The sequence below is a fragment of the Aquila chrysaetos genome, chromosome 7, assembly GCF_900496995.4.
Source record: "Aquila chrysaetos chrysaetos chromosome 7, bAquChr1.4, whole genome shotgun sequence".
Classification (NCBI taxonomy): domain Eukaryota; kingdom Metazoa; phylum Chordata; class Aves; order Accipitriformes; family Accipitridae; genus Aquila; species Aquila chrysaetos.
The window spans coordinates 26051268-26065988 of record NC_044010.1 but is presented as its reverse complement, the minus strand read 5'-3'; positions in this window follow the sequence as shown (position 1 = coordinate 26065988).

Sequence of the window (14721 nt, the reverse complement as noted above, 5' to 3'; positions counted from 1 at the left end):
TGTTATATGTACACACATATACACAGAAGCTTCAGTTAAAGGGAAAAAAAATCCTACATTTTTTATTAGTAATAGAAAAGGTATTTGATTAGCATTTTGGCATAGAAGAGTCCTTTACATTGTTATGAAGGTGTTCATAAAATAGATGAAAATGAAAAGTTGGAAAGACCATAAAATGTTATTACCATGATGAACTTACTTGAACAGACATGAAAGTCAGCTCAAAGTTATCAAAACTTTGAAGAACTGCAGCGCTACATAAATATCTATTTTTAATTAAAGTCATGTATGGGGGAGAAAAATGCAATTCACTCAGTATTTATCATGGCCCTGCTGATCAAATTTTTAAAATGCTTGCTCACTTGAAATGCCTTCATTTTAGAGTCACTATATGGGGACAAGGACTGATCAACAGGCCTCTGGGCATCCATACTTCCTCCTGCTCTGTTTGCTAGTATGAATGCTCAGCTCCTGAGGGACGTCAGATGAAAACATATCACTGATGTCACTGCATGTAAGCTTAAGTTTCCAATAGGTTTATATATGATTTTCTATTAATAATCTGTTTATTAGTTAACATAGAAACATTCCAATGTGGGAGAGGGTACAAGAGTATTCTTAGTCATATATTAGGTGCCTTTCTGCATAGCGGCTTGAGCAGTTTCCTAAGTGGAGATAATCTCCCAAACTGGACCTAAGGCCAGGAGGACTTGCTTCAATAAATATAAGCTAGCAGTCACTGGAAGTAATAATATAATGGTCTGGCATCCAATAGCCTGGGAGTTCATTTACCTTTTTCAGAGATACTGCCACATTTGAGATCAAGGAAAACAAACTAGCTAGTTTCAAAGTAAACAAGATACAAGGCTAGAAGGGTCTCTGGGGCACGTTAGTTAAGGAGTAGCTCTTTGTTCTGCAAAATCTCCTTTTATATCTGCTTTGTTAAGACTGCTGAGCAGCGTATGATCTGCAGGAGCAAAGATTTTTTTTCTTTTCCATTTGTGTCTTACCAGAAAAATGACCGAAGATGCAATTTGAAAATGAGAACTATTTTTTAAAGTTGCTTAAGCAGAAATTTACACAAGTGAGATTTTTTAAGGTGCAAATGATCAGAAAAACAACAAAAAAAAAAATCTCTCTCCTTCATGCCAGGTTTGATGAAGTTTATTTACTGTAATTACACAAGTTAACTATATATATTTATCAGGATATAACATGACAGCAATATTACTTGTTGCATTGCACCATGGAATCATCATAATTTCTAATAAAATTCTTGCTGGGGTGCCATACCTCACTAGTATCAGGATTTGTATCAACAACTTCCTTAGGGCTAAAAAAAGGGCATGAACTCCTTTTCATGTAAGACCATGTACAATTTAAAATTTCAAAAGTAGCCAGTTCACAGATTTTTGAACTTGAATCCCAATGAATAATAATGGATGGATGAAGACATAACAATAATATGCACAATTACACCTTGTCATAACTGGACCAAGTGGACCTTAATAAGTGGACCTTTTTTTGGAGGCATGTGTAAACAGTGTCTAATACAATGGGGCCCTGTAATGCAGCTTACCTAGCCTCCATGCACTACCAGAGCACAAACATATGAAAATAGTAGAAGTTATTAATTTTTGACTGTGGCATCAAAATCTTTCTCCTTTTAAGACCTAAACTCCAGATACTGAATTCAAGAAGTAACAATGAGTTTGAAACTACCACCATAAGCACAAGAAGGAAGATAAGAACTCTTCTAAACTAATATACATCTCAGTTTTTGTTGAAAAGGAAAGCTGAATCCTGCCTGGAAAAGCCCAAACTTATTTTTACTTTTTACTTACCAATGAATACTGACAGATATAATTCTTAGTCAGTTTGTAATTTATGCCTCAACCTGTAGAGAGTTGCCAATTTAGAGTTCTAAATATTAAGTCAGCAAAGAAGGAAATCTTCCATATATTTTGAAGTATGTGCCGATGTTTTTTATATTTTGACAACTAATAAACTGCTTGAGTAGCAAACACATTTGCAACTCACCTCTGTCAAAACCAAAGCAGACAGTAGCCGGACCAAAGCCATCATCACTGAAGTGCTGGTTTTCCGCGGTGGTCCATATTATCTGCAGAAGCATTGTTGTAAGAAATCATCTCATCTACAACTGAGATGCTCCTGAAAAGCTATGTCTGAATTACTCTGGGAAGTTCAGTACTGAGATGTCATTGGCACAGACTGATTTGGAAGGTGACTATTGTTCACTTTGCCATTAGGTTAGTGCAATTTTCTCTTATTTTCTTGTTCCCCATTTAATTTTCTGGCAAATGTTACAATAGTTCCATTAACATTAGATTTCTGAATTTCAAGAGCAGAGGTACAAACCCAGATGCTTTTCTGAACGAATTTCTCAGAATATTTTTGAGGTCTGGTTATGTCATCCCTAGTTTTGCTTTAAAACCAGATGAAAGTTTCTTGTAATTTGAACATTTTGCACTGGCTTCTTATTATTGTATTATTCGTAATATGCTTTCTATTAATGGAAAAGAAAGTGAAACAAACCTCTTCAAAATTTTATATTTGATTTCTGTCTTGTCTGAGTAAGGGTTTAAGCTTCATAATTTTTCAGATATCTTTTGATTCTTCAGAAGTAAGAAAACCGGCAGATTTTCTTTCCAATTTTGTAGATAGGAAAAAGAAATAAGTGGCAACTGCAGTTAGCTAGAAGGCATGTGAAGGTATTTACATGAGCCAGAAACATCCCCTTGCAGCAAAGGTGGTGAATGGTACCCTGGGCTGCATTATGCAAAGCTTTAGCAGCAGGTGGAATGAGGTGATCCTTCTTTTCACTCAGCACTGGTGAGGCCACAGCTGGCATGCTGTGTTGAGTTTTGGGCTCCCCACTGCAGGAGAGACATGGACATACTGGAGAGAGTCCAGTGAAGGGCCACAATGATTAAGGAACTAGAGCCATCTCTCCCAAGAGGAAAGGCTGAGATATCTGGGACTGTTCAGCGTGAAGAAGAGAAGGCTCAGGGGGATGTTATCAATGTATATAAATAGCTGAAGGAAAGCCACAAAGAGGATGGAGCCAAACTCTTTTCAGTGGTGCTCAGTGACAGGACAAGAGGCAATGGGCAGAAACTGAAACACAGGAGGCTCTGTCTGAACATAGAGAAACACTTTCTTCACTGTGAGGGTGACCAAGCACTGACACAGGTTGTGCAGAGAGATTGTGGAGTCTCCCTCCTTGAAGATATTCAAAAGCCATCTGAACATCATCCTGAGCATGGTGGCTCTGGGTGGCCCTGCTTGAGCAGGAGGGTTGGATCAGATGACCTCCAGAGGTGCCTTTCAACCTCAACCATTCTGTTATTCTGTAAATGGGCTTTTTACTATTATATAGATAATGCTCAATCATTTACAGGTGTTTGATTTTTCAATGACACCTTGTATCCTCTTAGAATAGTATTTTTTAAAAAAAGGCGAAAAGCTAAAAAGCTGCATCAATACCTTTAGATGGGTTGTTCAGAAGCATGATTTCTGTGCTAAGCTATTTTATACAGCAGAACAACACAAAACTATAAACTGCTGGGAGGCCTCTGAACTTCAGAATTCCATCAACATTAGAAGGAGCTGATGACTTGATATGTAGTGCTAACTTCTTATTACTAATATCAGCCAAACACACAGGATAAATCACTCCAACAGGCGTATTTATAAAAGGAAAAAGAAAACATGAGTGTGAAAGGAACTAAAATTAATACCTTCACCAAACACAATGAACTGCAAAATCCACTTTTTGAGGTTTTCAGCCTCAGAAAATTTACCAGCATAAGCTTTTGCAGGACAGGAGGAAGAAGTTGCATATACTAGCATTATTTTGATGACATCCACAAATTTGAATTCCTGTTATTCTACCAAACTTTTTAAACATTAGGGTATTTCTTTAAAAGATTCTGGATCTTTGCCACTACAACCTTTTCCTTGTACTTTTTACATGAATATTTTTGGGTTTTTTCCTGATACTTTTTTGGCAGCATCCTTTTCCAACCTATCCTCAAACTAACATTGGATTCTGGAAAATCACTCACTGACATTTCAACTGCACTGCAATAACTAGTCCACTTCCAATACTGTGATTATATATGCCCACTTTTGCCAGCATTCATAGAGCCCTCAATGAAGTCCCTAAGCAGCAATAAATGGGAAGGAAAAAACGTTCCTACCATTCCTACTTACAGTCCAGGATTATAACAAAATTATCATTAATGTGATGCCTCTCATCTTTTTCTGCCTATTCCACCTATGTAGCTTAGTATCACTACCTTCACACCTCCTCCCTGATAAATGTAGTGGAAATTACTGTTTCCATATATTGCATGTTTTTTTGTTTGTGTTGTTTTAATTCCCCTTTCACTCAGGAAATTGTCTGTAATTACACAGGTTTCATCTAAGACAGTTTATATGACAAGCTATGCTTTCCTTCAACTTCCAGAGTACAAGATACCCATAAAGCAAGGTTCAGATACACACATTTCTAAAGGTTTTCATTATTGGTCATTCACCTTGAGATATTGTACATCATACATTATGGAAACAAGAATATTCACACTCATCTTTACCTACAATATAATTTGTATCATCTAGCAGCAAAACGTAATAAAAAATGTGTGACAGAGCGTAAGAACGTAATTGTTCTGTTATTCTAGGTCTTGTTAATCAAAATGGGAGGGAGGGGTTAAGCCCTAATGTATTGCTATCCTAGGATTAGGGGCACTGGGCAATCAAATGTATATATGTGAATGTATGTACACACACACATATGAACACACAAACACACATGCTCCAACAGACATGCTTTGTAGAACAGTCTTAGTAATGTGCTAAAATAGAGAGCAATTGCTGAGCCCTGAGTAAAATCTGAAGTCAGACAACTAGCAGACTGTTCCATGGAGAAAGTGTTTCAGGTACATCTCTCCTGAACTTCAGGCTTAGGCCTTTGCTCAGGTACAAGCTTTTGATTCATCTCCTTTAAGAATGATTCACAGAGGTCTGAGCCTCAGTCACTGCACGTTTCCAAAGTCTATTTATTCCTCTCTGCTGTCCTGCTTTGAGTCCAAGCCTAGATGTGCAGACTTATTTATTTTTAACCGCGGCAGATATTTAATTTTCACCATTACCTTTAGTTGAACAAACTATTGCTTATTAAAGAACAGGGTGGGGGAATAGGGAAGGAAGGGAGACAGAGAAGGCATCTAAAATTGTATCTGCTCCACAGAGCCAAAAGACATTATACCTTCATTTAAATGGGACTGTGATAGTGAGCCTGTGTATGGTACATGACTTGTCTTCCCTAATCAGCATTCCTCAGTTTGACACTAATGTAGCCTAACAAGGACAGCCAGAAGTTATGTAAAAATAAAGAGAGTTTGGCAAAGGGCTGCAGTTGTCAATAAAATTGTGTAAGTGACTCAAGGTTACTGTGTCAAATAACACACTTCAGCTAGTGTAGAGCTGCAAATTGACATGGAGAAGACAAACACTTCTTCAGAGTCCCTTCCCTGCCTGCTTTTGAAGACAGACTCCAGATGGCTTTCAAACTGGATGTTGTGAAATCTAAACACCAAAGTATCGCATTTCTGTCACCTATATCATTTCCACCTGTGGACAGAGTAAATTTAAGAATTCAGAGAACATGCTTCATTCAAAGCTGACATGAGTATCTGTTGTGCCACATAGGCATGACCTCAAAATGTGTATCATCTACTCCACCACTATTAAAAATAAACAAATGAATGAAAGAGATTAAAAATATGGAAAACGGATACTGAATGCCAGGAGCAAAATAACAATGTTCCCACATTTTAGTCTGAAGACATGAGAAAGATACAAGTAAATGGTAGAAATTTCAGTAGTATAATTCTCTTAAATACACAATAACAACAGAGGCTCCAGCTGGAATTTGGCTACAGTTGTTCACATGACAGACTTGGATTAAAATTTAAGATGAAAAAGAAACTGGTTAGTTGAAATAAATAAGCTACAGGTAGAGGAAAGAACAAGAGAAGGTAAGAGCTGGAAATAAAAACTATAGCATAGAATAAGACAGGCAACTTGTGTATAAACTGAATAAAACATCTCTGTCAGTATATGAATTAAATATTATGTTAAAGTCAAAACTATTTATAAGGATATTGACTCAGTAAAACAACCATCATTAAGAGTCATTTCTCATAGTTATTCTGGTCATTATGGCCATATGGAAAGTTGAGACCTTGAAAACCATCAAAGTATGTTATCACTGCAATCATATTTGTCTATACTTCTTTGTTCTAAGCAACTGTATATACATGTGATTACTTTTTAGATTTAATCCTTATAGTCAAACTATGAGCAGATGCACAGATCCTAAAAAGGCCTAGGTGAATGACTCAGGGGTGGGGGGGATGACACCAATATGCTATTGATAAATTCTACTGCATCTATTGGCAGCTTGGAACACTGAAAAAACTTGCAAATATGTGAGAATAAAAGGTGAGTTTTGAATTATACATGTTAAAGGTTGGAAAATAAGCCCAGGTTATCACTATTCCATTAAAGAACAACATCATCCACATTTGGAGGAAAGAAGTACAGTATCTCTGTGACATATGTGTGAAAATATGTAACTGGATTCAGGAACTTAAGATACAGGAGAAGTGTTACATGCTAATTCCTCCTAAGAGATTTGGTGTAGTTAGCAGCATCTGTTTCATCAAAACAAGCATTTTGGAAGTTAAAAAAAAAAAACCACAAACATATAACAAGTATTTGTAGCAATTTGGCAACCTAATAAGAAACCCAGCAGTTAAAACAAAGTTTGTTTTAAAATACAAAAATCATTTTGAAAGAGATATTTAAAATAATCTCCTGCATTGTTGTATTTTTCTCCCTGAAAAGCTGTTATTCCGAATTACAGAAAGAAAAAACAATAAAAACAATCTCTTATCTTGAAAGGAAAAAAAAAAAATAACCAGTTAAAAAACCTTTTTATTTTAGACGATGTTTTTCAAAATGTCTACTGGTTAAAAAAGAAAAAAAAAATGGTATTTTATAAGCAGCTTTCAACATATGTTCTGTTTGTACTACCAAGCCCAGATCATCAAATACCTGTAAGTTGTTGGCAAACGCTTCATTTCAGAGCCAGGTATATTAGCACAAGCTATTAATCTGATAATTTTGAACAATAAATAGATGTTATTCTATATTCTACCCCTGGTCAATCCAAAAGAGAAAACGTTCATCAAATAAATTATTCTTTTCTTTAGAAATTAGTCAGCAAGTTCTAAGAGTAGAGGCCCTATATATATGTTTACGGCTAGTTTATAAGTGCATTGAAACTTTGAAAGTGCCTCTGGAAACTCTTGAAAGTAAAAGATGAGTTTATGTATTTTACAAAATTATGGGGAACTTTAAGCCACAGAGCTGGATACACTTGGCTTAGGGTTACTTACGTACTTGTATATTTCCCTTATAACATACTCTTCATTCTAGTATTTTTCTTTCTGGAAGTTACCATTGGCTAAATTATCCTGTTAAAAAAAAAATTGAGATGGAGAGCAAAACACACAAAAGCTCCCTTCTGCATTCTTTTATTTCAATGACATTTGAACATGCCATTTGGAAAATGGGATAGAAGATCTAGACTGTGAATAGCATTTGCACAGAATTTCAGACTATATATTAAATATTCTAGAATGATCGTAAACCAAAACTAATGAGGAAAACTTCATCAATAAGATTCTGTACAAATATACATTCTCATCTAATCTTCCTCATACTGCAGATTAAAAATTATAAAAGTTCATTAGTAGCCAGTAAACTCTTAGACTGTGCCAAATTGTTGCTGTGTGACCTCTGTGGTGTGACTACTGATCAGGACTTTTAAGTGAGAGCAAACAGAAAAACTATATCATTCTATATATGTAGACATATATACATATATATGTACATCCATACACACACATGCATTTGTGTGTGTATATATATGCACACACAGTTTCTCAAGTGTTTCTTCCTGATGAACTACTACTCAGCTGAGGAAAAAAAAGCAGAGCTAACAGCAGGTTAAATGGTCAGCACTGACTGCCTGCTGGAGCAAGTGCACAGTACAACCAAATAATACTAAATAAGACAGGAATAAACAAAAATTTTCAAACCAAAGAAAGCAAAGTAATAGATTACATAAGTAAAACATTAAATGTAAGCCAATTTCAAATTTATTTTATTGGATGAGTTCACACCACAAATATGAAATCTAGCATTTTTAATTGACAATACAGTCCTGTCAACATGCACTATGAATTAATATTAATACATGTTTTCTCTCCTTGTATCCTTGGAGAATTGTTTTTCTTCCAGTAGACCAAAACCACTTAACAGAAAAACCATCCACCTCCATATGTGGTAAAATACTTAATTCTCTTTATGGATCTCTCTACCTAAACAGAAGATAGTTTGATGTTCCTGAATTCAAGCTGGTTTGTTCGGGGGTTTTAAATGTTTTTCTCTCCCTACTTGTATTTTATCAGATGTTTTCACTTTAGGATTTCATGGAGTCCCAATGGACATACACAGATTGTAAAAAAAGTCATTAACTTCTCTCTTTTTCCCTTGGAGGCTAGGGTTTCAAGTTTTTCTTGGACCTACTACAATTACAGGGCTGCCATTAATATAATTTTCATATGAGAAAATCTGCTTACAACATGAAGCCTGCTCATCTCACCTTTAAAAACAATGTATGGAAACATTCCTGTACAGTTGAGTTTGCACTGAATTTTAGAGATGATTGACTTTGAAAATACTTGTTTGCTTGAAGTGTACAAAGATGAAGTAATTTTCAGAGAGTGCTAGCTAGAAAATAGAATATTTATGCCATGAGGGTAAAAAAAATACAATAAAATCCCTGTAGATTCTCCTGCTATTCTCCTCTCCACCTTCATGAACGAGGATCCATGTCATCTTGACTAAGGGCCCCACCAGAAAGTCAGAACGGTTAGTGAATACAGGCACTTGGCATGTGTTTATATAGGTATATAAACATGAAAGATTTCTCCAGAATGGAATTATTTCTGGAAATGCTTTAAGCATTAATCTTTAGGCTGCCCACTGAGAACCTTCTCTTTGGAAAGTAAGGATCCTGATGACGTCTGAGTATATGGGTCAACAGCTGCTTCTCACAATGGCAGCACTGGCTTACACACCTGCCTCTTCCCCTAGCAGCAGCACCCTTGCCTGCTCCTTCCTTGCACCTCTCTGTGGTACCTTACCACTGCGGGGGAGCCACGCAGAGACAGTCTTTTCCCCTCTCACTTTTCTTCATTGGGGGAAGAAACGGAAAGGTATGTTCAGAGAGAAGGAGGAACTCATTTTTCTGACATGTGAAAAAGATGCATAGAAACATACCCAGAAACTGCACACCCAAAAGTGCACAGAAATGCCCTTTCATGCTCAAATTTTTTAGTTCAGGTTGACTTAGTATCTGAGGAGTTAATCAATTCCAAAGACAGAAGAATAAACAAGAGTGCGTTTAGCATGGAGTTTCTTTTGCAATTGGAAAGAGGCTATAAATTCATTAATCTGGTTAATGAACAGAACAAAGGCACTGCAATCATTTACTGTTATTTCTTCTGTACCACAGTTTGTATTGCAACAAATACAAAATATTAGTTATTCATACAGAAGAAAATGGAGAGTTGTCATGGTTTAACACCAGCTAGCAACTAAGCACCACACAACTCACTCACTCTCCCCCAGTGGGATGGGGGAGAGAATCAGAAGGGTAAAAGTGAGAAAATTCATGGGCTGAGATAAAAACAGTCTAGTAGGCAAAGCAAATGCTGCACACGCAAGCAAAGCAAAACAAGAAATTCATTTACCACTTCCCATTGGCAGGCAGGTGTTCCGCCATCTCCAGGAAAGCAGGGCTCCATCATGTGTAACAGTTACTTGGGAAGATGAATACCATAACTCTGAACATCCCCCCTTTCCTCCTTCTTCCTCCAGCTTTATATGCTGAGCATGACGTCATACGGTCTGGAATACCCCTTTGGTCAGTTGGGGTCAACTGTCCCTCCCAGCTCCTTGTGCACCCCCAGCCTACTTGCTGGTGGGGTGGGGTGAGAAGCAGAAAAGGCCTTGACTCTGTGTAACCACTGCTCAGCAGTAACAAAAACATCCCTGGGTTATCAACACTGTTTTCAGCACAAATCTAGAGCAAAGCCCCATGCCACCAGCTAGTATTAAGAAAATTAACTCCATCCCAGCCAAAACCAGCACAAAAGTCCAATGCCTTCAGCTCAACTAGGGTTACTATGCAAAACCTTAAAAAAAAAAAAAAAAAAAAAAAAAGTTTAGGTTTCTGTTTCAGATTATATTAGTAAAATATCCCGTATTTCATATGTGGATGACAATAAGGGCCTAGTATCTTAGCAAGATCGTTAATTATAGAACAGCACAATAACAAAGAGAATTTGAAATAATTTTTGTATGTTAGCAGACAAGTGTTGCAGAAACACTAGAAGGACCGCGATATGTTTCAAAAGTCAATTTTCTTTTAGTGATGTTAGAATGCAGCGGTCAAATTGAACAGGAATGTTATGTTGTATTGAGATGTAACAACCAGATTGAACGGGAATATTAGGCCGTAAACACTGCAACAAACACAACTCATTACAGGTTCAGGATGTCAGTTGGGAATTATCACTACATGAACTGTAACCAAATCTAAGCTGAGTATGGTGATTCAAAATGTGCACATCACTCACCGAAAAGGCAAGGCTCTCAACCTTACATGGCATTCTGATCGATGGGGAGAGTCTCTGACTGCAGAGGAAGACTGGCGCAAGGGGGTCTTCTGGCAGGCTCCATCTATACCCTAGGTCAGATCGGGGCTCGTGGTCATATATGGTCACCCCCATACTTCTCTCAATCGTGGTGTTCCGTTGGATGAGGTGTTTCTGGCGGGCTCCGTCGTTGCGGTACCTGACTTGGGGCACTCTGTGTAGGGCAGCTCGACCCCGAACCACGGCTTCTGGTTTAACCCTTTCCTTCCAGCAGTTGAGAAGTTTCGGTCTTTATCGGGGCGGGTGTACCTGCAATAAGACACACACACAAAAAAAGATTAGCAGTACTTTCTTAAACATAAATAGGAAACACTGCCTAAGAAAAAATGAGGACTCATTTTAACTCAAAAAAATTAAATTTTAACTCTTACAGTTATCACTTATATTAGTGCTACTTGATTACTCCTAAAAAGAGCTGGTATGATTTGATGGAGTATTAGCTTCCACCTCCCTAAACTCCCCATTAAATAAACGGTAACTTTGTAACCAGCTCAGCTCAGCATTTACTATCACACCATAATACGTGTGAATTTTACAAAGCTAAAGCTTTGGTTCAGCAGTCAGCCTCGTTTCACACAAAATATACATTTAAATGTAATAAATGTAGATTATTATCCTGAACTATCAGTCAATGTTTGATTTGCATGCAGATTCAGAGACTAGTATTAACCATTGCATGTTGACGTATGCCTCTGAAAATCTCAGGGTCGTACTGCTGATTCAATCACCTTCAAAGTATCTTAATATTCAGGTTCACTGTCTCATTCTGAAAGCTTCCTAAGTCAGCAACAGTGTGTGGGTGTGCCCATTACAAAAATATTTTAGTAAATGAGAGAGAAGGGTCAGTCAATTCAATTTAAAAACAGCAGTAATAATGGTTATACCCTCCTCATAAACTCAGACAGGAACATTCTTCTTCACATCTAAGCCCAATAAATATAATTTTGTGATTAGTTGTGAAATTCCACAGGCTTTGTGTTCACTTGATCATAGACCAGGTCCCAGGGGGTGGCTGGGCTGCCCTTGGCCTGAGCAGGGCTAACCTGGGTTTACCAGTGCCCATTGCCCAGCCTGTCTGAGCTCCAGCTCTGTGAGTGCCGCCCGGGAAGGGGCTGACAGCTCCAGGCAGTCCCTGCCGGACAAATGGACCCTGGGGGCACAGGGGGCTGCAAGACAGCTCTCACCCCTTCCCTGGGAGTCCAGGGGGAAAGGAGCAGGTGGGGATGGGAAAACGTGTAAAAAGAAATCCTAGTGTACCCCTACACTGAGGAGGAAGGGACCATGAATATCCCATTCATCCTGGTGAAGACACTGACAAGTGGCTGTGACAGCCCCCACCTCTTTGCTTGGAAAGGCTCAAACACTTGACCATCAGACCTGGAGAGTTATTGGAGGGACAAGAATAACACCAAATAAAGTTATCTTATCTAACAACTTTAATGGCATTATTATTAATGAGGCTTTTCTGTACTAATTTGGACTGTGTTTGTATTGCTAGACTAGTAATAACTGTCATATTGTGATTAGGTCTTACCATTTTTTATTAGGTTAACAATAAATTCTTGTTTCTCCCTCTCTTGCATATGGTGTATTCTTTCTTGTCTATAATAACAACTTAGAACTATGTACATCTTGGTTTATTTTATTGAACTATAGTGCGATAGCTCAAATGATCTGCATGTCCCGTTGTGTTAGGTTCTGCACATAGACAATAGAAGAGCAGGAAGCCCAAAGTTGCAATCTTACTAGATATGATAGGCAAGGGCCAGGATAAGACATTAAGAAAACAAACAACTATGTTACATTTAGTGAACTGAGGAAAAAAGAGATTAAATTAACTGCCTTATAACAAAAAAAAACCCAAACCAAAAAAACAATAAAATAGAACTAAAGTGTCTAAGTCCTTATCCAGATCTATGCCTGTGTTGTCACCTTCAGTCTCACAGAAGTGAGGAATTATAAAATGATTCAGAATCCTTGTGCTTTAACATGGTGGAGTCAACATATGACTTGCTGAGAAGCTATTTTGAAGCTTTCTCTCCTGTACCTTTTAATCCTTATTAAATATAAGATATTATTGACTGCCCTTTTCAAATATAAGGTCAGTTTAAGAAGTTTGTGCTTCATCACCATCGTAACTAGCTTTTCATACACGACAGCTTGTCAGCTACAAAAAATTCAAATTACGTTCTCTGCAATAGAGAAAGAGAAGGACTACGTTAGGTATCAAATTTTGTGGTAGAGGAGCAGAAGGCCTCTTTTAAGACTTGCAAAAGCATGATCCTTTCAAGGCAGTCAGCTCAATCTAGATTGACTTGTGTGGGACTGTATCAGCACACACCAGCAGCTTGATCATCTGGTTAGGGCACAAAACAGACCTCTCTACCCTGCAAACTTATATGTCTTCTCAGGGGCTGAAATCACAAATGAGGATAGAGGAAAGCCTTGCCTTGAGACAGGCTGAAAACAAACACCTGAGACACAGGTATCCTGGTTTTGGCTGGAATAAAGTTAATTTTTTTCTTAGTAGCTGGTATAAATAGTACTGTGTTTTGGATGTGGTATGAGAATAATGTTGATAACACACTGATGATTTAGTTGTTGCTAAGCAGTGTTTATACTAAGTCAAGGACTTTCCAGCTTTTCATACTGCCCTGCCAGCGGAGGCTGGGAGTGCACAAGAATCTGGGAGGTGACACAGCCAGGACAGGTGACCCAAATGAGCCAAAGGGGTATTCCATACCATATTACACCATGCGCAGTATATAAACTGGAGGACACTGTCACTTGGGGACTAACTGGGCATTGGTCAGGGGCTGATGAGCAATTCTATTGTGCATCACTTATTTTGTATATTCTTTTATTAGTAGTATTATTTTCCCTTCCTTTTCCGTCCTATTAAACTGTATTTATCTCAACCCACAATTTGGGTTTTTTTTCTGGATTCTCTCCCCCATCCCACTGGGGGGCGGGGGGGGAGTAAGTGAGCAGCTACATGCTGCTTAGTTGCTGCCTGGGTTTAAACCATGACAAGGGTTCACAGTGCTCCAGCTTTACACGTACCCAGTGTAAAGAGGAACATGCATCTTAAACACCCAGCACATTGGGAAGCAGCTGTTTCAGTTTCAGCCTATACTATACTGAGCAGTGCAGCCTTTTCAGAGGCTGGGTCTTTCCTGCTCAGAGGTGGTATCACAGGATAACATAAAGCTGTTAATAACTACCTTCCCTGCAATGTGAACAAGTGTAAAGAACTTACCTTGGTACTCTCTGGAGTTCCTGAAGCAGCTGTGTTGAAGAAATGGGTGAGAAGAGAGGGAATTCCTGTTGATTACCTTGTAGCCAATGGATTCAGACATAGCTAGAGATGGTCGGCTGTGCTCCCAACTAAACCCAGTGAGAGCAGCTGGGACACCCCCACTTTGTGTCTAGAGTCCTCATCCATACAAAGAGGGATGGATCTAATGGCAGTGGCATCTCATCATCCTCTCTTCGCTAACTTGGGAAATCACACACATCAAGTGAACAGACCCTGACATGGGTTAATGTTGTATCACAGAAGAATTTATTTTCTGACTGGAAAAAGAAAGAAAGAAAACCAAAAACCCCAAAACTTCTTTCTTATGGAACAACTCTCTTTCCAGCAGCTTACTATCCAGCTTTTCCTTCTGCTTTCCTGCTCCATTTTTTTCCTGCTCCATTTTTTACATAACACAGTACGCATGTAACAGAAATTGGTTTGTATCTCTAGCTAACATTTTGTATACACCACATTTCTGTTTAAGTCATTGGGAATGTCATTAGGATAATAACTAACTAGGCAGTGAAAACTTTTCTTCTC